General features: G+C 41.5%; 1 long non-coding RNA gene across 1 annotated transcript; it reads right to left on the bottom strand.

Annotated features, from left to right (window-relative positions):
- Positions 1-2,175: 2,175 nt before the first annotated feature.
- Positions 2,176-20,457, bottom strand: LOC122460899. Its single transcript, XR_006282508.1, has 3 exons — positions 20,445-20,457; positions 3,074-3,078; positions 2,176-2,383 (listed from the first exon to the last, which is right to left on the bottom strand). It is a non-coding gene; the product is annotated as an uncharacterized LOC122460899 (long non-coding RNA).
- Positions 20,458-26,902: the final 6,445 nt, after the last annotated feature.

The raw sequence follows: 26,902 nt of genomic DNA, 5'->3' as shown, positions 1-26,902 counted from the left end.
TGGAGAAGCTTGCACCCCATGCTGTGTACTTTGTTTAGTTTTAATAAGAGTTCAAATAAAAACAACTATCGTGGTCATAGAAATATGTTGCTGGATAATACAACTGAAAAGCAAGCACAAAGAGAAATATGATGCAACTGAAACAAATGCTAATATAAGAAACAACAAAAAGGAGTGGAATATAGGCTGACTTAGCTGACATAAGTACGCCCAAGTTAAAAAAAAAACAGCCTGAAAAGTAACTGCTGAAACAACTAACTATAGTGGGTATGTTTATAGCACACGAAGTCAGCAGAAACAATCTGAACTGATAAGCTTACCATATGCAATCTGCAAAGCAAATCGTCTTTACATGCAAGAAGTATAGACGTTAGTAACTAGGAAAGATGTGTATAAACTGTGTAGTGCGTGACATGAATTAGAATTGTGGTATCACACTGTAGCTAAACCCCGAGTCTGGGCACGGCTAGTGTGGACAAAGAGCAGTTACATGCCTGAGTGACAAGCTGGAGTCCGAGGGGTTTTTTGAATCCCAGAGAACTGGAGGAAGTGTTCTCCCAAAACTGGACAAGTTGATCTGGATAAGCAGAGTGGAAAACGAAACCATGCTGTCAAATTCATTAAGATTAATATGTAAAATAAACTAACTTTACATATTTGATGACAACTCAATTAACATTTTACAGTAGATATGTGACAAAATATCTCTCTATCCACTTGCCCTCTTCCTGACAGTTGCCCTGCTATGCCTCTGTGTACACTGAAGATAATGTAGTAACAATATAGGCAGGGAACAGAAAAAATTATCTTCTGGTGCAGCTTGAAAGGAGCAAAATAAGGTAAGATGAGAGTGTAGGTAAAGTCCATTCTCAGACAGGAAGTGGCACAAAGCAAAATTGTAGGAACTATATCATAATTTTCATCACACAGAAAAATGTGCATCCTGTCATTCTGTACTAAGCACAGCTAACCTCACTTTGGAAGAAATTGGCCTCTTGAGATGAGGCAAGAAGCTGCACAGGATTGCAATGGGAAACCTTAAGGCCTGGTCTTCACTACAAACATAGGTTGACATAAGCCATGTTAAGATGATCTAATAATGTATGTGTCTACACTACCAAGTTCCTTCCGCCGACCTAAGTGTCCTGCAGAGTCGACTTCTGTACTCCACCTCCATGAGAAGTGCAGAGCTTGATTTGACATCCACAGGTTGACATGGGGATAGGGTAGACACTGTGTTTGTAATTTTAATGAATTGGCCTCCAGGAGGTGTCCCACAGTGCTCTGCTGTGACCACTCTGGAGAACACTTTCAACTTAATTGCATGTCAGCCAGATACACAGGAGACAGATGCTCCCCAGTTAAAGCCCCAGGAACTTTTGAATTTTCATTTCCTGTTTGATCAGCATGGAGAGCTCAGCAGCACAGCTGATCATGAAGACTCAACACTGCAGATGCGCTCCAGCATGGAGTACACAGGAGGTGGTGGATCTTATTGTTGTGTGGGAAGAAGAGTCCATGCAGGCAGAGCTCCGATCCAGCAGAAGAAATGCTGACATCTGTACCAAGGTCGCATGGGGCATGAGGGAGAAGGGCTACACCAGGGACACGCAGCACTGCTGCATGAAAATAAAGGAGCTTTGGCAAGCGTACAAGAAGACGAGGCGAACAATCATTTTGGTTCTGCCCCACAGATGTACCTCTTTTATGAGGAGCTGGATGCGATTCTCGGTGGCGACCCCACCATTACCCCCAAAACGCTCCATGGATACTGTCCAGGAGCCCCGGGCAATCTCAAGCAGCAACAAGGAGGACATTGTTGACGAGGAAGAGCAGGAGGAGAAAGTGAAGCAGGCAAGCGGAGACTCCATTCTCCCAAAATAGCTAAGAACTGGTTTTAACCTTGGAGCCCATCCCTTCACAGGACCAGTTGGTAGTGGAGTGTGATGCCAGGGAAGATACCTCTGGTGAGTAAAAATTTTCAGTCAAACTATAGGGGTTACATTCTATTATTTTTTGTGTTTAATCTCAACAAAAAGGTAGGTGCAGTGGGTATCGGTGTCCACACCAGCTATGCAGAGGATGCTTTCCAAAAAAGACTGTTTATGTGCACGGGGATGGCCTGGGACTCCTCCATGGAGATCTCTAGGAAGCTTTCATGGAGGCACTCTGCAACCCTTTGCAGAAGGTTTCTGGGGAGGGCTGCCTTATTTCATCCACCATGGGAGGACACTTTCCTGTGCCACTCCAGTATTAACTCTGCTGGCATCATTGCAGCACACAGCATTGCAGCATAAGCATCAGGTCTGTACCCAGACACTTGCAGCATCAGCTCCCTTGCCACCTTTGTTACCCTCAGGGAAGTGATATCGCATAGGGTCACCTAGGGGAAACGGGGGAAGTTTTCAGTGGTAGTCCTTAAACTGCAAACAATTCAACAAGTAATCCCCGCCCCCTGCATGCTTTTCCAAATGTACCGTGGTTGAGGTTGGAAGAGATCACCATATATTGCAACCAGCACTGAAAAAAAATGGCAGGGATGGCAGCTTCCTGTTTGTTTCCCCCCCCCCACCTGGTGCCACTTTTGTAAAAACGATTTGGGGGGGCTTTACACTGGTGCCTGTCCTCAACCACCGTCCAGGTTGCTAGGGGAAAGAGGGCTTTTCTCAAGTGCCAACCTGTGATCACAAGGATGTCTTAACAAAAGCAGCAGCACAAGACCTCTTGCCCATGCCTCATGGCCTTACTCACCATGGCTGGAGTAGCAAACCAACTCTTGCAATAGCCAGCAGTTATGATTACATTATGGCTTGCAGTGAAGTGTATTGAGGGGTGTTTTTTATAACCTTGCACCAGAAACAATGAAAGCACTGTCAATGCTACCCTTGTGCTTTGCATTCCTTGCAGCTGAAACTTTGTCTGTCAGTACATCCTCCACACCTCGGTCAGTACATCCTCCACAGAGACTTTCCCAGATTAGAAGGCAGAAAATGAAGACTCAGGAGGACATGTTCAATGAGGTAATGCGCGCCTCTGAGAGTGACAAGATGGATCTCAGAGCCTGGAGGATTACATTGTCTGAGAATCTGGACATGGACCGGGAGGACAGGAGAGCATGTAGGGAACAAAAACATGCCATGCAGGAAGAGATTCTGCAGATTATGAAGGAGCAATCAGACATGTTGAGGCATCTGGTTGTGGTTCAAGAAAGGCAGTTGGATGATAGAGTCCCTCTACAGCCTACGCTGAACCTGCTGCCATCATTGCTCAGTTCTACATCTTTTTCCCTCAAAACATCTTATGAGGGGTGGGGAGAAAGTTTGGTATCCCTTGCACTCAACACTACAGGAGGGTACAAAGACGGAAGGTACCAATTCCCACACCTTTGATTGTTATGGCAATGCATCTGTAAGCAAGCTTTCCTTGTTTCTCCCCCCACAAAGTTATCAGCCCTTTTGCCCCAGGTTATCTTACTTTTCTTTGCTGTCTCTATGTGTTTGTGTGCACAATAAAACTTAATGGATTGAGGAGAAAAGACTCTTTATTAATTCAACACATGGTGGTTGATGGCAGTGGAGTTTACAGGGGAGAAAATGCAATGGAGGGGACAGTTTGGTAAGAAAAAACACAGATAAGTGTCACGTTATTCTGGCTCATTGCTGAAACTGGTTTTCAAAGCCTCAAGGAGATGTAGAGCCCCTCAATGTGCTCTTCTTATTGTCCTGGTGTCTGGCTGTTCAAAATTGGCTGCCAGGAGATCTGCCTCAACCTCCCATCCCAGCAAAAACTTTTCTCCCTTTGTTTCACAGATATTATGGACCATGCAGCAGGAAGCAATAATGATGGGATATTGCTTTCACTGAGGTCTAACCTAGTAAGAAAACAGCACCAGCGACCTTTTCAACATCCAAAGGCACGTCCGCCATCATTCTGCACTTGCTCAGCCTATGGTTGAACTGGTACTTACTGCTGTCCAGGCTGCTGGTGTACAGCTTCATGAGCCATCAGAGCAATGGGTAGGCTGGGTCTCCAGGATCACAATTGGCATTTCAACATCACTAATGGTTATTTTGCAGTCTGAAAAGATGTGTTCCTAAATATGTGCACATCATGCACCTTTCCAAACCATCCCACATTGGTGTCGGTAAAATGATCCACCAGGGATCCCTATTATCCAAATTTGTTAGTCTCTAAGGTGCCACAAGTACTCCTTTTCTTTTTTATGATCCACCAGGGCTTGCAACACCATTGAAAAGTACACCTTTTGGTTTATGTACTCTTTGGCTATGTGGTCTGGTGCCAAGATAGGGATATGCCACCTATCACCCCACCGCAGTTAGGCAACCGCATCGTGGCAAAACCGTCCACTATGTCCTGTACATTGTCCAGAGTCACTACCCTTCTTAGCAGAAGTCTGTTAATGGCCCTGCAAACTTGGATCAGAACAGACCCCATGATAGATTTACCCACTCCAAATTGATGCCCCACTGACTGGTACCAGTCTGGTGTTGCAAGCTTCCACAGAACTATCACCACTCACTTCTCCATTGTCAGAGCAGCTCTCATTTTAGTATTGCTATGCTTCAACGCTGAAGAAAGCTTTGCACACAGTTCCTGAAAAGTGGACTTACGCATTCGAAAGTTCTGTAGCCACTGCTCATCATCCCATAGCTGCATAACAATGCGGTCCCACCAATCAGTGCTTGTTACCCGGGCCCAGAAAAGGCATTCAACTGTGTCACGGTGATGCGTGTCAGCAACTGCAAATTGCTCTCTTCTATGTCTTCTAGCAGGGCTTCTTGCATGGCATCATATTGTTCCACGCAGTGGTTCCTTTATCAGCTGTGTAAATACTGCAGGATAAGGCACAAGGTTTTTGTAACGCTCACAACAACAGCGTACAGCTGATCAGGGTCCATGTTTATTGTGCTATGGCGTCCGTGCAGGTAACCCAAGCTTGCGAAAAAGGCTTAGTTTGTTTGCCATTGATTTCAGGGAGGGAGGAAGTTAAGTGCATCATGGGAGGCCAACACCATGTTCCCATAACCACCCATGCCAATAAGGCATTGCAAACCCAACCCAGAATTTCACTCGGCAATGTGCACTATGGGATAGCAGTGCTCCGTGTGTTGATGCAAGCCCTGCTAGTGAGGATGCACTCCGCCAACACAATGAGCGTAGTGTGGACACATAAATCAACTTGCTTAAATTGGAGGCTTGATGTTGACTTATATAAAGTCAACTTAACTTTGTAGTGTAGACATGGCCTAAGTTTCACCTGATACCTTAGTTTGAACTGTATAAGTTTGGCCTCAAGGTAGTTTTCAGCCTGGATAAGATGACTAGATATGACTTGATCCTCTCTCTATCTCTCTATACTCACATCCAGAAAAAAAACAAAATCATGGCTCTAAATGAGCTGAGCTATTTTCCTTGGTTAAAAGGGAGGATGACATTGTCATGACTCTCAGTGATACCTCCCCACCTCACCAAATGCACAAATTGGAATGCTATTTGATGTCACAAGTTATGTAACTTCCAGATCCTCCAGTTTGTGGACTGATCAAAATCTGGGAAAAGCATACAATTCTCCCTTGAAGTATAGTGCCTATAGAGTAGATAGTGTTAATTTGCTCCTCTTCCTAAAATTTGGAATAAGTCCTGTTTGTGGCTGGTACACATCAAGGTCTGTAAGAATAATACAGTAGTTTCAACCACAGCAGAAATGAGCAATGATGGGGCAGAGGTGAAATTTTCTTTTTATTAATGGTTTCTGGTAGCACCCCTATATGCTTAGGCACTTTCCAAATAAAAAAGAAGGAACAGTCTGTATTTCAAGTAATTCTCAACATACTGACAAACAAATAAAAGGCCTGGGGCAAAGGGTAGTGCTGTCAAGCTGGTGATTGGCCACATCATGGTAAGATAAAATAAACAGGGTTTTCTTTTGTAATAAATTATATATGTTATTCCCAATTACCCCTGTGTAAAAAAAAAAAAAAAAGCCCTGTGTAACAGGGTATACTCCATCCCCATCCTCACATGGCCTGAAGCCTATATTTGTAAGTATAAAACAGTTAGTTTCCTCATATGCATCATTGCAAGTTTGGACTGCTAGCAAAAACCTGAACATGGAAAGAGTAGGGATCTTGTGGATGAGCTCAGGAAGGGTGTTCCATGCATAGGGAGCATTTTGGAAGCACTCACCAGTCATATAGCCCAGAAGGAGGATCAAACTGACTGTTACTGTTAAAGGTGGTGCATTATACCACAAGAGTTAGAATTATAGTGGGTTTTTTTGTAATATTCATGTCACTGTCTAGAGTGAGTACAATAGACAGTAATTTCCCTGCATTAGTCACTACATGTATTTGCAATACTCGGATAAAGAATAAGCTACTTCTACAATCTTTTCATTTCCATTTTCTAGATTTTTTTTCATATTTTCATTACTTACTGTATTGTACTAGCAACTCCAGACTTTAATGGACATCAGGGTCCCACAGTGCTAAGCTCTGTACAAATGAACAGTAAGACATCATCCCTGCCCAGAGGAGTTTGTTGTTGTTGGCGTCCTTTTGTCTGCGAGAGATGGTGGGAATTGCAACTTACTATGTAAGATGGTTTGCAATGTCATGTGACTGAATAGTCCAATCCAAGATTTGCAAGATCTTTGGCAGTTATTGCAAATGTATGTATCTTGGTGGGGAGCTACTTGCTTTCTATGGGCTCTTTTCTCTTCAAGCTGTAGGACCCAGCTTCTGTCATGGACTTTGATACCCTGATGGAGACAATGGCGCCACTTGTTATGATCACTTGCCAAAATTTCCCATTGGTGAGGATCAATTCCAAATTCCTTCATGCAAGCACAGAGCTCTGAAGCACAGAGAGGTGAAGGTAACTCGCCCAAGATCACACAGCAAGTCAGTGACACTGCTGGGAATATAAACCATCTCTACTCAGTGCCCTATCCACTGGATCATACTGCCTCTCACATCTTGTTGAAGTCTCATTTCACCTCCTCTCCAAGGTTAATTATTAATATTAATAATTCTCAAAGTTGTCAGATGGAAGACGCTATTGGCACAAGAAGACATGGCAAAACAAAATATGTCATGCTATCATACTAATATATAAAGTAACATAAGCAAATAGCTCATATTATACTAAAATATGCTGCTTTTGTGACTTCTGTAATTACATGCACTGAAAACTTTTTTTAAATATTGACACAGTGTAATTTATTCTATGTGTCTCAGCCTGCCCATTGTAAGGACTTGATTTTTGCAATTCACCATCTGAAATTTGTAGAGGTTCTGTATTTATTTAACTTTTGACATTTATTTTTGTGCTGGTGTTTTCTTTCCCTGTAAATATTTGATGCTGGGTGTATTTGTGATTCTGGGTAACCATGTGTAGTGGCATAAAGAAGAAGAATATGTTAAGCTCCAAATAATTTAGACAGATGAACCAGTTTATTTTACTTGTAAAAGTAATAGAAACACATACAAAGTGTACCCGTATCAAAGCTAATCGGACAAGTGAACTAACCTGCACAGATAAACCAAATTATTGTGGTGGCACTAACTAGCCATATCTCCATTGGATTCCCCCACCAACAGTATATGGGCCTAAAGTTAGGAACCTAACTAAAATTGTCCTGATTTCCAGATGTACTCGCAGCTTCCATTAACCTTATTGTGCTAATAAACTGACATTGTGTTTCTTTGTCCATAACTTAATTATCTACCATTCGTTTGTCAAAAACTTGCCTGCCACGGATGCCACTGACTATACCCGTCTGAAGTCAGAGATCCTAGCACAATCAGGGGTAACGGCAGCAGTAAGGGCCCAGAGGTTCCATGAGTGGCAATACCAGGAGAACAAACCCCCGAGGTCCCAGCTATTCAACCTCATACACCTCACGCAGAAGTGGTTACAGCCCGAGGTGTGCAGACCGGAGGAGATTTTGGAAACCCTGATCATAGACCATTACATGCGGGGACTGCCACCAGATCTCTGCAAATGGGTAGGCCAGAACAATCCATCCACGTACGACAAGATGATCATGCTGGTAGAAAGACGGATGGAAGCCAGGGAACTGACCTGACTACCCAAGGAAGGCCCCTTTCGAAGCAAGCACCCGATCCCAACCCTGGAAGGTTGGGCAGCCAAACCCCCATGGAGTCCTAGGTAGAAGAAGGGGGGGCTGAAAACCAGCAGGGACCCCAGAAGGAAGGGATTGGCCTGAGTGGGGGGAACCCCGGGACTAAACCCCCTAACCCCCGGGAGAGGGGAGAGATTAAAAGCTATTATAGATGTTATGCATGTGGGGAGCGGGGACACATAGCAGCACAGTGTCCCAGTACCGAGGAGTCTATGCAATGTAACTTGGGGGAATGGGAGGTCCCATGCTCCCTTGTCCACCTCGCGGGGTTCGCATTAGCCCCTCATAATTACACCAGGCCAGTGAGGATAAATGGAGCAGAGACTACAGCGCTTGTGGACTCTGGGAGTGCTATCACCCTCATATCGGGTAAGCTGGTAAAAAATAGTCAGCTGCTACAAGCCAAACACGTGCATAGGGCTGTGAGTCATTACCCCACCATCCGAGTGGAGATAGAGGTTCAGGGAAACCCCATTGAGGTGATCCTGGGCGTAGTTCCTAAACTCCCATATCCTGTAGTCATTCGGAGGGACTATCCAGGGTTTGATAATTTACTCCCCACAGAGAGGCTGGAGGGAGGTGGGGACCCTGAGGACAGCAACTCGTCACCAGGGGAATGTCAACTCCTGATGTTTGCTGAGATTTCTCAGGATCTGTTCTCAGCCCCCCGAAAGACCCGGAAGACAAAAAAAAAGAAAGGAAGGCCACGAAGGACTTGGGAACCCGAATCCTGACCCCCTAATTCTAACATTTTCTTTACTTCGGCCTTGATTTCTTCTCTTTTGGCTGCTGGGATTCGGTAGGATCTCAGTGTTACCTTGGCTCTGGGGATCGAGCGCATATGGTGATAGGTCTCAGCCGTCCACCCTGGTTTTGTAGAGAACACATCTTGGTTGCGATTAATGATGTTGGCTGCCTTGATCTTTTGCATCAGCATCAAGTCGGATGATATCCTCACTTGCTCATGTAAGTTATCTTCCTGTGGAAGGGTCTCCTGCATGACTAAGCATGCCTCTCGATCGTGCCAAGGTTTTAGAAGCTTGATGTGGTAAAATTGCTCCGATTTCCGGCGGCCTGGCTGCCGCACCTTATAGTTCACCTCTCCCACAGCTTCGATTACTTCGTAGGGTCCCTGCCACTGGGACAGTTGGGCCAACAGTTTACTTTCTGCTGTGGGCACCAGTACCATCATCCGAACCCCTGGTTGGAACCGTCGAAGCTTCACTTAGCGGTTATAGTGTGTTCGCTGGGTCTCCTGTGCTCTCTCCAAGTGTTCCCATACAATGGGTGTAACTCGGGCTATCCGATCTCTCATCTGCAGTACATGCTCAACTATGTTCCTTCCGGGATTTGGCTCCTCTTCCCAGGCTTCTCTGGCTAGATCCAATATGCCCCGAGGGTGGCGCCCATATAGTAGTTCGAATGGAGAGAAACTTGTGGAGGCTTGTGGAACCTCCCGGATGGCGAACATGAGGTAAGGCAATAGGGTATCCCAATCTTTCCCATCCCAGCTCACCACTTTCCTGATCATGGCCTTGAGGGGCCTATTGAACCTTTCCACAAGGCTATCTGTTTGCAGGTGGTATACAGAGGTCCGTAGGGCTTGTACATGGAGCAATGAACAGAGAGCTTTCATCAACTTGGACATAAAAGGTGTCCCTTGATCAGGCAATATCTCCTTGGGTAGCCCAACCCGGCAAAGATCTGAACTAGCTCCTTAGCTATTGTCTTGGAAGCTGTGTTGCGTAGGGGAACAGCTTCTGGGTACCGGCTTGCATAGTCCAGTACAACAAGCACATGTTGGTGGCCCCGAGTTGTCTTCTCTGGGGCCCTACCAGATCCATGGCTATCCATTCAAAAGGAACCTCTATTATTGGAAGAGGTATCAAAGGAGCCCACAAGTGTGGGCGAGGGCTATGTAACTGACACTCCGGACAAGAGGTGCAGTATCACCGGACATCTTCATGTACTCCTGGCCAGAAGAACCTCCGCAGGATCTGTGCCTGGGTTTTCTCTACCTCTAGGTGTCCTCCAAACAGGTGACTATGGGCGAGACTCAATATGGCTTTTTGATATTTTCAAATTTCAAATTTCAAATTTCAGAAGTTGTATCTCTTGCTCTTGCCCCTGCATTTGCACCACGCGGTACATGACATCTTTCTTCACTATAAAGTAAGGTCCAGGACCCCGGACCTTCCCATCCACGGGTATCCCATCGATCTCAGCCACCTCTTTCCTGGTGTTATCATATCTGGGGTCCTCCGCCTGGTCCCGCCCAAAAGTTTCTCTCCTGGGACTAACCTGCCCAAGCTCCCAGGGGCCGGCTTCTGCTTCTTCCAACGGCTCGCCACCATCATGGCTGGGGGCAGCCTCTGGCTCACCTTCTGTGGTGGAAGTTTCTCTGTTGGCTGCTCGCATCCATCTGCCTACTAGGGAGGTCTTTCATAGAGTGAGTGGCATGTTCTTATCCAAGCACAGGTATCAGCCAGGGCTTTGAACATGTCTTCTTTTTTCCAATTAAAATGGTAATATGAGCAGATTTTAAAAATCTATAGAAAAATCATACTTTTGTCTGTTGCAAAAGCAAACTCACAATTGACATCAGTATCGCTACCTCAGTCCCAGCACACCTCTGTACTTGAACTTCAAGACTTTGTATTAGCTAATTTGAGAGAAGACACGTTTGGATTTTTTTTAGTGATAAATTCTTTCTTAGTCAAAAATGAATTGTACACTTTAAATTTAACAGGAAAAAAAATATGAAGGCACCTTTCTTTGTTGGCTATCCTTAATATAAAAGGACTCCACATTTTCTACAAGTCTCATTTCATCCACTGCATAAATAATTCACTGTAGGGACTGTTTACCTTCTTTCATTTTATTTTGAAACCCACTAGCATTGCAGGCACACTGTAAATTAGTCTGCAATCATTAAAAGGACAAATTGAAAGATGAACTGGCAAAAAAATCAAAACATATAGTCGTATTACAATAATAATATGCGTATTAGAACTGTCTAATGCAATCTAATTGAAGTGTTAATACCTACTTTGGATTATAGGATTGTATGTGTGATGTTAAAACTATGAAACAAGAAACACATCAAGAATTAAGTGACGAAGTATACATGCTGCACATGAGATTTAGTTCTGGAAGGATAAAGCTTATGCAAAACCCTCTAGTTACCTAGAAATTAAATGTCATGTACTGTACGGCATCTTGTTCTTTACTGGCTTTTCAACTTCGCAGTAGAAATGGGCTGGGATTAAAATGCCTGATCTGAAAGCATATGAGGAGGAGTCTGAGTAGCATCTGAAAGGAGTTAAAATCTATTTTTCTGTTTCTTATCATGTTCACCGCTTTTATTCATGGTGAGCACTGAATGACTTTCATGAGCCACATCCCTGCCTCTTGTTAGTAGCTGTAGTTTCAAGTCTAACCAACCAAACCTAGAATTACAGAATTTATATCGGAGGTCACCTAGTCCACACCCCATCCAAAGCAGGAAAGAGTCCTATAGTAGTGCAAATCCTGAAGACATTGTTGAGGGACAGATCCACCTTTTACTCACTAGTAGTCCCCTTGCTGGCAAAGCACTACTTATGTCCATAAGACGAGCAGGTTTTGGTCTTCAGTTTTTACTCAGTCAAACATCAATTGACTTCATGGGAGTTTGCCTAAGAAATTAATGCCTAGTCTGTATGGCCTGCAGCAGCAAGCATCTCAGCCTAGGTTAATAGACTCAGTCTAGCAGGTCTTGCAGTACTTTGAAGTGTAGACAGCACTTTGAAGTTGGGCTTTGGCTGGAGTTCACGCTCTGATGCCTAGGAAGGGAGGTGGGTACAACTGCAAAGTGCTGTCTACATAGCTATTTTTAAAGCACTAGCACAAGCCCGAGTCTCTCAACCCAGGCTATGAAACTTGCTACCATGAGCTGTGTAGACATACCCTTAGAGTGCTAGCGCCAGATTTCAGAGGTATTTAGATACCTAAAGATGCAGATGGGTACTTTTGAAAATCTCCTTTAATGCCTAGGTGTCTAACTCCCATTTAAATGAGAGTTAAGCATTTAGGCATTTTTAAAAATGGGAGTTAGACACCTAGGCACTTTTGAAAATTCTCCTAGACACCGATCTGCCTCTTTAGGAACCTAGGTTGGGATCCATGAAGGGACTTAGCTGTTGTAACATGGTGTGTCACAGAGCTTAACTTTTATGGGCCTAGAAAAATCACAAGAACACCACTAAAAGAAAAGCAGTACTTGTGGCACCTTAGAGACTAACAAATTTATTAGAGCATAAGCTTTCGTGAGCTACAGCTCACTTCATCGGATGCATTTTAATTTGATTCAATTTGTGAATCACAGGAACACCACTGTGATTCACAAAGCCGAGGCAGGCACCTAGGCTTCCCATACAAAGAAGGAGGCAGCGTGGGATGCAATCCACAAAAGCAAGCAAGATGGGCTGAGAGCTGCCTAAGTTAGCCAGTGAGAGGTGCTGATGAGAGGAGTGTATGCTAAGTCCTCTCACTGAGATAGGTGTCTAAGTCCAGGGTTCAGCTTGTCTCTGCTAGAGATCTAGAAATGGGAACCCAGCACCTGAGTACAGGCAGCTTAAGTGATACTCAAGCGAAAGAGTTGGGCACCTGCCTCACTTCACATAAAATAGATGGGAGAGATGGTGGTGATGGTGTCGCCTACCTGATAACTTTTAGCCCAGTGATTAGAAGACTTCCCACAGATGTGGGAAATCAAGGTTCAATTCCTCCCCACTCTGCCAGAAGGGAAGAAAGATCTGAGTAAGGATCTCCCACCTCTAAGGAGAGTACTGTGATCACTGAGCTACAGGATATTCCGATGTAAGCCTCCCTCAGTTTCTCCTGTTTAAGCTCTTGCACTCTGGAAAAATAATGAAAGGGTAGTTGGAGCAGGGAGACTGGACCTGAGGTCTCCCATCTCCCAGGTGGGTGCCCGAACCCATGCATTATGGAGTCATTCTCACTCTCTCTCTGGCCCAATGTCTGTTCCACTGTGGACAGTGGCATCTGCAGTCATACACACATTATGCAATGGGCATACCATTGGCAGTGGTGAGGAAGAGCAGCACTGGCCACCCCACTGACCACTCAGTTTGGCCCCATGGGGGAGCAGGACCACATTTAAGGAGTCACAGCACTGCTTGGGTTTGGCCCCATGACCCCTGTGCACCAGATTACAATGCCACTCACTCAATTTTGTCCCCTCCCTCCCACTGTCAAGCCTTATAGTGATAAACTCAATCTATTTAGTTTAACAGAGAATGTTAAAGGGTGACTTGAACACAATATATATGAAGAACAGAAATTTGCTAACCAGTCTCTTTAATCTCACAGACAAAAATATAACAAGATCCAATGGCCAAAAGTTGAAGCTAGACAAATTCAGACTCGAAATAATGTGCACATTTTTAGACCATGAGGGTAGTTAACCATTGGAACAGCCTACAAAGGTTAGTAGTGGATTCTCCATCGTTGGCAACTTTTAAATAGAGATTGGGTATTTTTCAAAAGATATGCTCTAGTTCAAACAGGAATTAATTAAGGGAAAACATATGGCCCGTGTTAAGCTGGAGGTCAGACTAGATTACCACAATGGTCCCTTCTGTCTTTTTCATCTATGAATATCTTTACCTGTTGCATGCCTTTAATTCTATATAACAAAAATTGCACATTTTAGGAAAGGGTATTTTTCCTATTGTTAAAAATGTTTTGATGGCAGAGTATGCCCTCATTTATTTATCGAGTTAGTATGTTGCAATAGAGATTTTATTTGCTATATCTTCAGCTGAATAAATTACCTCAGGTTAATACAAAAAGAGATGCCACTATACGGTGGTGCTCTCATGGAATAGTTCAGTAGTAAAACAACCCAGGTTTAGACCAGATTTTTAAAGGTATTTAGGCATTGTTCTGCTCACAATTGGCAACAGATAAATACCTTAAAATACGGACCTTAGTCAGTGATGTCTCTTCCTCAAAATTGATTCTTCAGAGTTAGAGGGTTGCATTTACAAAAATAAGAGAAAATAAGCCAGAAGACAAAACACAACACTTCTCCATTTTGGGGTTCAAGCCATTGCTCTGATCCCAAATGCTTTCTTCCCCTCTGTTTCCCTATATACCTTGACCTAAGCACCCAGGCAAAAGAGGAGGATGCTGTGTGCTGAAGTCAGTGGCTGTAATTACAACCCAAAAATTAATTGCTAAAATACAACATGAAGTAAGAAAAATGTTTTAAAAATGTATTGAACAACATAAACATAAAGCCTGATTTTCAAAAATGCATGCGGACAACTGTGAATTTACAACGAATGCCTGTACAAATTGCCTGTGATAACTGGTCATTTGAACATGCAGATACCTGTCTTGCACATTCAGACACAGTAATTATACACAACAATTATGCAAATTATTGCAAGCATACAGATTCCAAGGCCAGAATGGAAAATTGTAATCATCTGGTCTGATCTCCTGTATAATACAGGCCATAGAACTTCCCCAGAGTATTTCCTAGAGCATATCCTTATTCAATAATCTGTCCATTTTTTGAAAATCTGGCCACAAGTGTGATGCAATGACTTTAATACAGTACTTAGATTGTTCTTAAAGATAACTACTGAAGTATTATCTTAACAAGATGGAAACCAGATAGGAATAAAGCTGTAAAGTTCTAAATGAACTTTCACTAGTCATATCCACTAGCTTACCTGTAAGTTATAGGGCTTTCTTGCAATGGGATGGTTTCACAAATAATGAATAATTTTACTCTTAGAGCATACTACTACAGTCCCTTCACATGCACAACACCCACTGATTACTTTGGTACACTATGCAGTGTAACTGATATACTCAAATGCTGACTGTTTTAAGAAACCTAACAAAAAATGCCTTTTGGTTGAGACTTCCAAAGTAGTGCAGGAGATTTAGCACTACACTTTCCACTACAAGCACTGCTTTGGAAACTTTAAATCTTAATTGTCTTTTTTGCTTATTTTCTACCTTAGAAATATCAATTCTCGTCTCCCCTGGTTTTGCACTTGGGAGAAACCTGACAAAGGAATTAGGAGTTTTCTTAAATCGAACATTAAGGGGCAGAGGTACTGAACCTTTAAACAAACATAGTTTTCCTGCCATTTGCTAGGGAATTGAGATAAATAGGTCTGACAAAAGCAAAGATTTAAATAGTCTATATAAAAATCACTTCCTCTCATAGTTCATCAAGTTTCACTTCCTAGACATTTTCGAATTCATAAAGCTATTTGTTTTCCAGTTACTCATAAAGAAATTAAGTGGAAAAACAAAGTAGACAAGACCAGAATTCCTAATGTAAGCAACAAGGAGGAAAAATACTTCTAAGACTTGTGCATATATCAAAGTATTAAGAGTGCACAAACCCAATTTTCCTCTTTGCAGGTCATTTAAATTATTAGAGAAATCCATCAGGTTCTGATCCTTACTGAAAAGGACTTGGAACACGAAGGTGTTAGAGTAAATAAAATACTTCGTAAGGCAGTGGATTACATGCCAAAAATGCAGACAGAGATTGTTTGCTTCCCCAGCAACCTTAGCTCTGATTTATACCAGGATAACTTTTTAATAATGAATGATGCAGTACGTACATCCATGAAATGCACTACTACAATTTGACCTGATCTACCAGATCAGTTCTAATATCCCATTCAATTCAACATTTACTAAATCTAAATAAATAGATCACCACACTTCAGTAAACTTCATTCTGGCAGCTGGGAAGAGGTACAGTCAGATTTTCTTTCCATTTACTCTTTCTCCCCTCTCTTGGAACCACTTTTCTGATCTACAAAAGTTATATTATTGGTTCATCTTATTTTAGTTTTCACTGTTGTAATTAATAAGAAGGGAACCTATGATGCCTCCTCCCTGTGCAACAGTTACTGAGAAACTGTATTTAATGTTGAGGGGAAAAAATGTCTGGCAGAGCCATTGATGTCACTTTACCACTGTGCCAGCTGTCACACTAGTACTGAGTGACAGCTCTAGTCAGGGACTGGGTATATTTTTAAGGGCATTGTAGTCTACTATCTGAATGATGCTTGGACCATAAGGCATGTAGCTGTACAACTGTTCTGGTGATGAAAATTTGATAAAAAAGCAGTGACCATAGCAGTCAAAAGAGCAATAGCAATAATGCAGTGCAGACCTACAGAACATACCTCAGCCTGAAATCCTCCACAAGACAAAGACATACATAAGAAGCTATGTCTTCTCTTTTTGTTTTTTAAATGACTATCATCCATATTAACATTTATGGGAATCTCATGGCAACTTATTTCTATACATTGCTCTGAATGTTTATCCCTAAATAGTTTAATATTTTTAAAGGATGAGTATTGCAGAATATCAGAAGGGTAGCCATGTTAGTCTTTATCTGTAAAAGCAGCAAAGAATCCTTTGGCACCTTATAGACTAACAGACATATTGGAGCATAAGCTTTCGTGGGTGAAAAACCCACTTCGTCGGATTCATGTGACATCCATGTGGACATGCATCTGATGAAGGGGGTATTCACCCATGAAAGCTTATTCTCCTGTACGTCTGTTAGTCTATAAGGTGCCACAGGACTCTTTGCTGCTATTTCAGAATAGAAACCCAAAAGGTCTTGTCCCTGGACAGCCTGTCTGGTAGGCTGTCCCAGAGCTGGGAACCCTGGAAGCTTGGGCTCTCCAGCAGCAGACCAGGTGGATTGCCAAGGAACCAGTTGGGCAAGCTGGCAGAAAGTAGGCAGGGTTCTGAAATGTACCTGGTTTTCAGGGGAACTTCATCAAAATCAAACTGTCTCCACAAAACATTTTGATTTCAGTGAATCAGAAAATTCTGATAAGAAACTGTTTCATTGGAACTTTTCCACACAACTTTAATTATCTGCTGGAAGGAATGGTACCCTCCACCTGGAAGCATCCTTGCCCTCTCATTCTGAAAGGCTGTCAAGCTGAGACTGGCAAAGCTGTCTCCAATTCCTTCTTCCTCAGTATTGCCTCTAGAGTATCAGCTCTCAATATGGAGGTCAAAAATAAGTCAAAGGTGGTTGTGACCACCTTCCCTCTTATTGTGGTTATATAGGAATGGGAGGGCACAAAACTTTGTCCTCTTGTATCAGAATCATATTTTGGAAAATGTTGAGAAGAGCTGCTCTAGAGATATTGCACTGAAGAGTTTACGTTTGCACACTCAGGCTTGATAGGCTTTGGAATAAGTTTATTCTCTTTCGCCAGTTGTTCAATTCCACCTTAAGTACCATAGATAAAATTTTCAAAAGTGAAGTAGGAGCTTAAGTCTCATTTTCAAAAATAACTAATGGGAGCTAGGTGCCTAGGCACTTTTGAAAAATCTCATTAGGTACCTATCTGCTCTCTTTAGGTGTCTAAACACATTTAAAAATATGGCCTTTCACTGCTTAGGATACAAGATTTAGGTTGGAACAGATGATGGAAATCAAACAATGATAGCATATGGTCCCTGTGGTTCCTAAATATACACACAAATGGACTGTTTGTATATGAAATGCTGTCAACCCCTGTGTTTAATTATTTCCTATGTACAATTAAGAAGCAACCTACCACTAAGATGATGTGCTCTCAGAGTTCCAGGAACATTATAATGTTTTTGTTATACCATTGATTTAATATCAAATAGTCGTAATAGAGACACTATTGATGTCCTGTCAGTCATATAATATAATGAATTTTTAGTTGCAGTTTGACATTCTGCACCTATGTTTTTGAAGAGTCATCATGACAACTACAAGATATCTACACTATCATTTCTTGGTTCATCAGTGGCGTCCTCCCTCTGTCATGTATTATTTTGCAACCTAGTCTATGAAATCTTTGTTTTCTATAAACTTTGCTGCAGTGTTTTAATATCCTAGTCAGTTTTTTTTTATTTAGCCAAGCCTCACTTACCCCAATTACATCATATTTCTCTTTGAGCACAAAACATATATTTGCAGCTTTACAGTCTTACTTTGTATGCTTGCTGCATTTGTACCAAAACAAAATTAGTTTTCCCTTCTCTTTGTTCAGCATTTCTTTTCTTGATAAAATAATAGCCCAATTAATTCACTTCTTAATTTTCCTGATTGTTTAAGTTTTGTTTTTAACCACTTTTTTTCCCCCATTCATTTTCCTGTGGATTTTTTGCTGAATCCATCTGAAAGTTCAAAAGCACATTCACACACAGATCTCATCCATCTTCTTTTAGCATCTATTAAGCCAGGCAGATTTAGTACTGCATTCTTATCTTCCACAATATGGAATCCAATTCAAGAAAGATGTTGTTTTCAGTTACAATGCATGAAGAACCTTTTAAAATGAAAACCCTGAATACTTTGGTCGGCAAAATTAGTAGTTTTGCACAAATAAATGCAAGAACTCTCTCTTTTCATATATTTATCTCACTATTGGTTTAAAACTCAAATCACTGAGTTTTAAAGTGGCTGCTGGGACTAAAGAGTAATCAAGTCCCTTTGTTTTCACTTTTTATTTTGTTTAAAATTTACAATGATTTTATCAATATTTATTACAAACATTAAAAACAAGTGGAAATTGGTGCAAAAAATTAACTTTGCAGTTTTCTGAGTAAATATTGGGGGACAGAAGGACAGAAAAAACAAGAAATAGAGAAAAGTAAGAGTACTTCTGACCTGGCTTCCTGTTCTGAAAGGGGAGATGACAACTCCGTGGCCCAGGTTACTAAACTGCCATCTCTCCTTCTGGAGCAGGGAACCAGTTTGGGAGACGGGGGACCACATGAATTCCCCTGATATCTACTCAGGTTACTGAGCCACCTTCTTTGCTTCTGGAGTGGAGACCCACGTCTGGGGAGTTCTGGCACATCTTTTTTCAGGATTTGATCACTGAAGTACACATACAGAAGTGCATGTTTGTATATGTCTGGTTGTATCTTCTATTCCATCTTCTTACTTTAACACAGCCTCACATATACACTAACAGTAATATATTATTAATATAAAAACATTTATATAATGTAATATATTGAATTTTCTTGTATGCAGAGTTCTCATCAGTCCCAGGATATTAGAGAGACAAGGTGGATGGGGTAATATCTTTTATTGGACCAACTTCTGTTGGTTGTCTCTCTCAGTAACAGAAGTTGGTCCAATAAAAAGATATCTCATCCACCTTGTCTCTTGAGTTTTCTTAACATAATCAATATTTTCAAGTTCTTAAGTGATCCACAATTCATGTGAAAATTGGTAAATAAGTAATAACTTTAGTGAAACCCAAAATTTTTTAAGTACAAATGAGTAAAACACTAAAACAAAAAGCGCTGAGAGTAACTAACTTGTGTGCAGACCTCTGGGATTCTCTTCAGTCATCAAACCATTAATCTCCGATAATCCTCTACTGTTTCACCCATAGATGAAACCATATTTATAAAGCTTGGAGGGACCAGAAGTGAGAACATAGGAGACCTTCATTCCTTTGAGGGGACATCAAAAAAAATGACAAAAAGTTGGGTCACCCACACCAGTAAGGAGTTCTGTCACCACCCACCCTGTAACCTTACGGTGCCTTAATGTTGTGCTGCTCAAGCTCAAATTCCTGACACTGGCAGCCTGCCCACACAATGCAAGGTCTCACCCTGGCTTCCAGCAGGGTGACATGATCAGTCCTTTCAGTCCTGTGTCTCTCCAAATCCATCCTCTCAGAGTTCTTAACTACCAGACACTCAATCTTTTCCCCTCTGGTTTATCTCACACACACACACACACACACACACACACACAAGGTCTGAAACCAGTTGTCAGCTCACTTTGGCACACATAATCCACAGAGTTTGCACAATAGAGAACTGCTTGGGTTTAGAATAAAGAAAAAGTGTATTTAATAGAAAAAACACAGATTCAAAGATGAAATAATAAGGAAGAAGATATATAAGTTACACAGAAAATAAACATCAAGATGCAACTTCAGGCTTTACATATTATATCAGTGGAAATAACTCATATCCCGCTGGAGGAGAGAACAGTCCCAGAATATAAATCAATTTATTCCTAGTAATTTGATTGAATATGTGTGGACTTTGGATCAGTTGACACAGATGGGAGCCAAGGAGGTAAAACTTAATTTAGAGGCTAGAAAATGAACAATTTTCACTACTGAAATAAAGATCATGCTACACAGGAATCTTTCTGTCCTAGTTATATACTATCAATATCTTAAAAAGGGGCTCCCACAAAAATGATCTCCTTTTTGTCCATGATAAACCCATGTATCAACTCATGGGGTGCCTGTGATCACAGAAACAAAGAGTGACCAGGGAACCAATTTGATTTTCCATTTAAAGATAAATGTTTTGTTCTAACTATACTCCAGGAGAGAGTCAATACCACTTGACAAAAACTTATATTAAGTGCAGCTCACTGGAAATTTACTCTTCAGAATCATTTTTATTTTTTTCAGGGCTAGTCACTTCCGGCAGGTCTGATAATGCAGCATCCAAAGAGGGGTGAATTGTACCAGAGGTAGAGAAATCACCCCAGCCCTCCTTTCAGTTTTGTGGCAGACTTTTGACATGGGGCTTCTTTCATGAGCTCTTCAGCACATCAATGTTCTGCCCATGATTGCACAAATACAATTTAACACATTAAATATCTCTCCCGTGTGCTCTATTTAGAATCAATTTAGAGTTGTCATAAGATGCAAAAAGAAAATTCAAACAACTGGAATTGAGATAAACAGGACCAGTTTACAAATACACAGGAGAAATCATCATTCAATACTTTATCTTACAACCAAACACATGCTGATAGTACTAGTGTCCATTGGTACTGTATTATGGAAATGTAAAGTACAGTGTTAGGAGATCCTTCTCTATTGAAATATTTGACTTCTTATCCTCTCCCCAGTGAATCGTTACATAAAATTTCCAGTTAAAGGACAAGAAAATACATTCACTTTACTCCCGGGATACAATCATGTGAGCCCAATATTTGAAATCCAATTTAAGTAACTGAAACAAGGGAGCTAATTTAAGGCAATAATATTTTCTAGTGCTGGCTGCATTTCAAATCCCCATGACTAAATATTATTAGGAAATACTTTCTCTTATTCATCTCCAATTAATGGCCAGAAATACACCTGTACGATTTTTAATGAACTAGGTTGTCTCAAAGAGAAGTAAAGATACAGATAATAACCAACCTACCACTGTTTTTCTTCTGCCACTCTGTCAATTTAGTGAATTTCCTCTGGGGATGTGGCTTTTGATTTTTGCTATGAATTTGCTACGTTATGGTCAATGATGTAGGTAAGTAATTCTTAGCTAAGTAGATCCTACCATTCATATGTTCTTCTTCTAAATACACATGGATGCATCCACTTTCACTTCCACATTTACCACTAGTGATCACTATGGTATACTGTGGATGCCACAGATTAATTACATCCCAGGAAGAACATATAAGAAAACTGACTATGGATAAAAGACTAGTATTATCTACAATTCATTATTCTTTCAAGGACACTTTATTTATATGCTACATTCAGGTTTGAATGGCAATAATCACTCCTGAACATGCTCCTTTACCTTTCAGTCTGTGCCATTGGATTGTTTGATATAATAGGTAATGCATGTACTATGAATGTTAGAGAAAGTTCTCAGAGTAGCAGCCGTGTTAGTCTGTATTCGCAAAAAGAAAAGGAGTACTTGTGGCACCTTAGAGACTAACAAATTTATTAGAGCATAAGCTTTCGTGAGCTACAGCTCACTGTTCTGAGATAAGAACATATACACCATACTTTCTATAACCTACTAGAAAACTACAGTGATGACAGAAAAAATTGTTTGACCTCTAAGTTTTTGTAAGATCTCTCACGGCATCTCATGGCAGGTTGTGTTACTGGAATACATGATCTTGTTATTCTCAATAAGAGATCACCATTATTATTAGGAGACTAAAGAGGATAATTTGCTGAAAGATCCTACTTGCCTCCACCAAGGTCAGGGGGTCTTGGATCCAAAGACAATCACAGACCTTCTTAAGCCAATAACTGTACCAATTACCCTCCTTTAGGCTCAGCAGAAGGAGCAACCAAGCCCCTTTATGTAGTAAAAAGAGCTGCATATAATGCACACCACCAGGACAGAGATAATCCAGTTTATCTGGCTGTAAATGCATGAGCTAGCTTATTTGTTGGAGTCTATATGTGCTGGAGAGAGCAAACCAACAGTAGGAGGAAGCAGAGACAGAGCTTCTTGACACACAGCTCAACAGAGTGGCAGACTGGGAGATTTCTAAGCACGTATACTGGGTACTGTTTGTTTCCTCTGTGTTCATGGAACCAGTAACTTGTGTAAATTTTTTTGTGAATAAACAAGAATAAACCAAGAATATATCTGATCTATATCACTAATTTCTCATCCAAATGGAAACACACTGCAAGGCCCCACGTTTTGGCTAATTGCTCAGGCCAGAGCAGCAACAATAGAATTAAATTGTATGAGCACATTGATTTAAAACCACTGAAACAAAGGAATTTACTTAGGACTAGTTCATTGGATTGGCATACCAACTTTAGTTCACTCCACTGTGTCGAGATACTGTAGAGGTCTTATCGATTACACAATATCAAAACACTATCTCTGCTGCCTCATCTAGATACCAATTACAATTCAAAAACTCCATTTGGGAATCTAGCTTGTAATGTTTTCACAATTCTTTTGTTTCTTGCAGCAGTACTGAGAAAAGCAGCTCTCTTCCAGATGAACATAAGAACTTGCAATAACTTAATTCATGTTACTGCAGCGTATCATATTACGACAAGTTTTTAGAACATGTTTATACTGTTAAGTCCCTGGATAAAGTTCTCATCCCTTGGATCAGTGATTGGTTAGCACCATTGTAAGTGAGACCACAACAGGGCCCAACAATGCCATTCTGAGTATGCTTACAGGGCCAATCATAAACCCATGGGGCTTGATTCTCTCTTGGTTCTGGGATCCATGCAGCATGTGTGTGTTGATGGGTGGGGGAGAGACTCTATCAAGGAGGTGGTCCTGTCTTCCTGATTCTGGGAGCCAGTCCATGCCAACCCTGGCATGAGTTAGATTAGCATAGGGACTGTTTTCAGTTACACCAGTAGAGGGTCAAGATAGGAGAGTTCTCCTAGCATGCCTTCCCTTTCCCTTCCCCTAGCATGTCTCCTATGCTAGGAATGCGTTGGTGCTGGACCCAACTCTACCAGTTTTAAACTAGCTGGGCGTTTCTTCCAACAATGTAAGTTCTCAACTGGCCAGTTCTAGTCAGAATCTGATTGCCTCAAAGGAGTCCAATTGGATTTGAAAATCTGGTCCATATTATGAAGCCCTTGGGGACCAAATCCACGCAGATTTGGTTCCCCATGCCACTTTACAAAAAATAATAAAGACTCTAGGTGCTTTTACTGATGTGTGTTATAAAACATAATGAAAAAATACTACACGTTTTTACAGATTAGCAAGACGACCATTTTACTTTGCTCTTTAATACAAAAAGGGCCATTTACTTAAAAAATAATTGAGAACTTCTCAAAGTGTTGGCAAAATAAAAGTGAATTCCTAAGCTTTGATATTGTATGCCCAAGTTTCAACTTGAAAAGGATGTGGTTTTGTTGGTCTTTAATAGAAGCTAATTTGTAAGTAAAGAACTTGCCCACTTTGGAATCACCTTGTGCAGCTACGCAAAACACGTTATCCACTACAGCTGATCAGGTATGTGCTTCCTATCTGCTGTCCCACTGAAAATTTAGATGAGGATGTGGAGAAGAAATCATTTTTAACAATATATTCCACAGATATTCAACTTCATGGCAAAAAAATATATATTTTCCCATTGAAAAACAGTTTCAGAAAAAAAAATTGCAACCAACCCTACTATTACATACTTTATAAAAGGCTGTGGGTTCCATGAGTATGCTAGTATACTTTTCACTCACTTAGCATTTTTCGATTATTATTAATTAAATAATACACATAGCACTCCTACAAGCAGTTACATGATGCTGAGCACAATCACTTCGCCTTTACCCTTGCCAGTTAGCTGAGGTCAGCAATGCAGATTCCTAGTGCATGTGTGATTGGCACAACTTTTTACAAACCGGCTGGCCCAGCCTGATGCTCTTGGTTTGAAAGCAGTATATTCCGCCCCCAAGTTCCACCTGCCCAATAGAGGCACAGACATGTGAAGTGACTAGCCCAAGGTCACCCAGCAGGTGTGTGGCAGAGCTAGGAAAAGTATCCAGGTCTCCCAAGTCCTAGTTCTGCACCCTCTCCCCTGTAATGCACAGTCTCCCTTATGGTGGTGAGCAGAATCCAATATTTAAATAGATGAGCAGAGAAAGAGGAGGGGGAAATGGTATCATTCCCCCTCCCTCCTTTTTTAAAACACAGATGGGAAAACAGAGAAGTTAAGTGATTTTCCCAGCCCCAGAGAGAGAGAGAGTACCAGAGCCAAAATGAGAACTCAGTTGTGTTTGGCTACCAGCTCTGTGCTCAGACCACTGGACCAGGCCTCTCTAGGTTATCCGGGCAACAAGCCAATGTGTTCATGTAATTAAGAAGAAAATGCCATATAAAACAGAACACAGGCCAACGCTCTGTAACAAAGCTATGAATCACAAATCTCAGGCAGAAATCTTAAAAAAAAAAAAAAATCTCAAAATCCTAACATATTAATGTGTTCAAATGCTCCTATATATTTTCTCAGGGTGGGTTTTATATAATAAACTGTATTTGTATATATAAAAATGGATGGCTGAAAATATGTATTAGCCCCTGTGCACCCCAATTTCAAAGGCTCTGCATATCTTCTGGTACATCTACCCAACGGGGAAAACTGCAGCAGGCTGCCACTTTTGCTTATGTTGTTCTGTGTAGTCATTGGGATATCATCCATCAAAAGAACACCCACAGAACAGCATATTGTCAGTGCAGGCTGCCAAACCTGAGAAAATGCTGTAGTTCTGAACACCTCCAATGGTGTCTCTGCATGTAAGATTCTTCCACTTCATTTTACATTGAGCAAACTAGTAAAGGAGCAAAAACAATAGGTCTTGTAATAATATCGAGAACTACAAACCTGCAGCATGTAATATGGGATTAGTGAAGAGGGACCTAAAATGCCCCCCTTCCAGAGAGCTCCAAGAAAAAAAGGCTTTGGTTCTGTCTAAACTGAGAGAAAGTAGAGGGTCCATACTATGCTAGCATTTGCCATCTTATCCTCTCCTATTTCTATTCTTTCCTTCCCTGTTCCTCTTTTCTTTTGTTTTAAAACATACCCTGTTTCTGGATGGATCACTGCAGTGGGACCTGTGTCTTGATTTCCTTAAGACTGGAATACGGATAGGCCATTTATAGAACAAAAGAGAAGTATGCTAGTATACAAAACTAGATCCTGCAGAAGTGTGTATGTGCCCCAATATTTTGGAGGCTCCATAGAGGAGGAGAACCCTCAAACACCTCAATATTTACCTACTCCAATGCCTGAGACATGAACTGCCTGTAGGAACCGCATCTGCAGCTATTCCTTGTGATTCAAAAATATGGACATGACCTCTATCACAGCTAACCTTTGTGCTGCTCAGAGGGAAGATCCAAGATTGAAAAAATAGTAGTTGTGGAGAAAAGACAACCTGCCTCTACAACCAAGTCCACACCCTTTGACATGCTACTGTTAGAATGTAAGACAAATTAGAAATCAGGAACTAAGTGTTTTATTGGGCCACTAAACATTCAGATGGTTCACATGCCAACCTTCAGTTGGTCGTTCTCGTAGTGTGCTTTGTATCTTTGCACGCTGACATGAGACACTGTGGTGTAGATAAAACTGCTAATCTCATCAAAGCCACATTCTTCTGGCAGCAGAAGTAGAACATTATGTGAAGATCTGTGGGAGATATGTGCAAAGGAAAACGCTTCCTAAGAGTTGGCTCCCTCATCAGTATCACCCATGAAAGACCAATACATGTAATCTGTACAGACTTCATCTCTCAGAGAGACAGTTAAGAGCATTTGGAACATCCTGGTCATCAGAGACCATTTCACAAGGACTGTGCAAGATTACCCCATAAAGGATCAACATGGACCTATAGTGGCAAAGGTTTTGTGTGAGAAGTTGTTCATGAATTATGGGTTATCCTATCAGAATACATATAGTGCAAAGATGCAACTATAAAAGTAATTCAGTCAAAAAAGCTGTGACATCTGAAAGGAATAAGACTAGCTACAGAACTAACCCACAAAGAGACCCTGAGCCAGAAAGGTTCAACCACACACTGTGAAATATTCAGGTACATTAGACTCTCAGCAGAAACAGAGTTGGAGACAGCATCTCACCAAGCTAATGATTATAATTATAATGAAGCCACTGGAAAGCCCTTTTGTTGGGATATACAGGGGTTAAGCAGAGACCTGGGAAACTGCTGGTGTGCGGACATGGTATTAGGGAGCAGAGGCACGAGCAGGTACCACTTCTGCGCTTGATAGATAAAGTGCTACCCCTCTCCCTTCATTTCTCCTCATTAAGGATTGATAAGTGTTGCAGCTGCATACGGAATGTGGGGATCTAAAGAATACCTTTTGGGTAAAGCAGTGTTATCTCCCCCATCCTTCCTTTCCCAGCTACATAAACAAGCTCAGGGTCATGGCCCTTTCCTC

This window comes from Dermochelys coriacea, chromosome 7, assembly GCF_009764565.3.
Source record: "Dermochelys coriacea isolate rDerCor1 chromosome 7, rDerCor1.pri.v4, whole genome shotgun sequence".
NCBI classification, from domain to species: Eukaryota; Metazoa; Chordata; order Testudines; family Dermochelyidae; genus Dermochelys; species Dermochelys coriacea.
The sequence above is the reverse complement of the archived record's forward strand: the minus strand, read 5'-3'. Positions and strand labels throughout refer to the sequence as shown.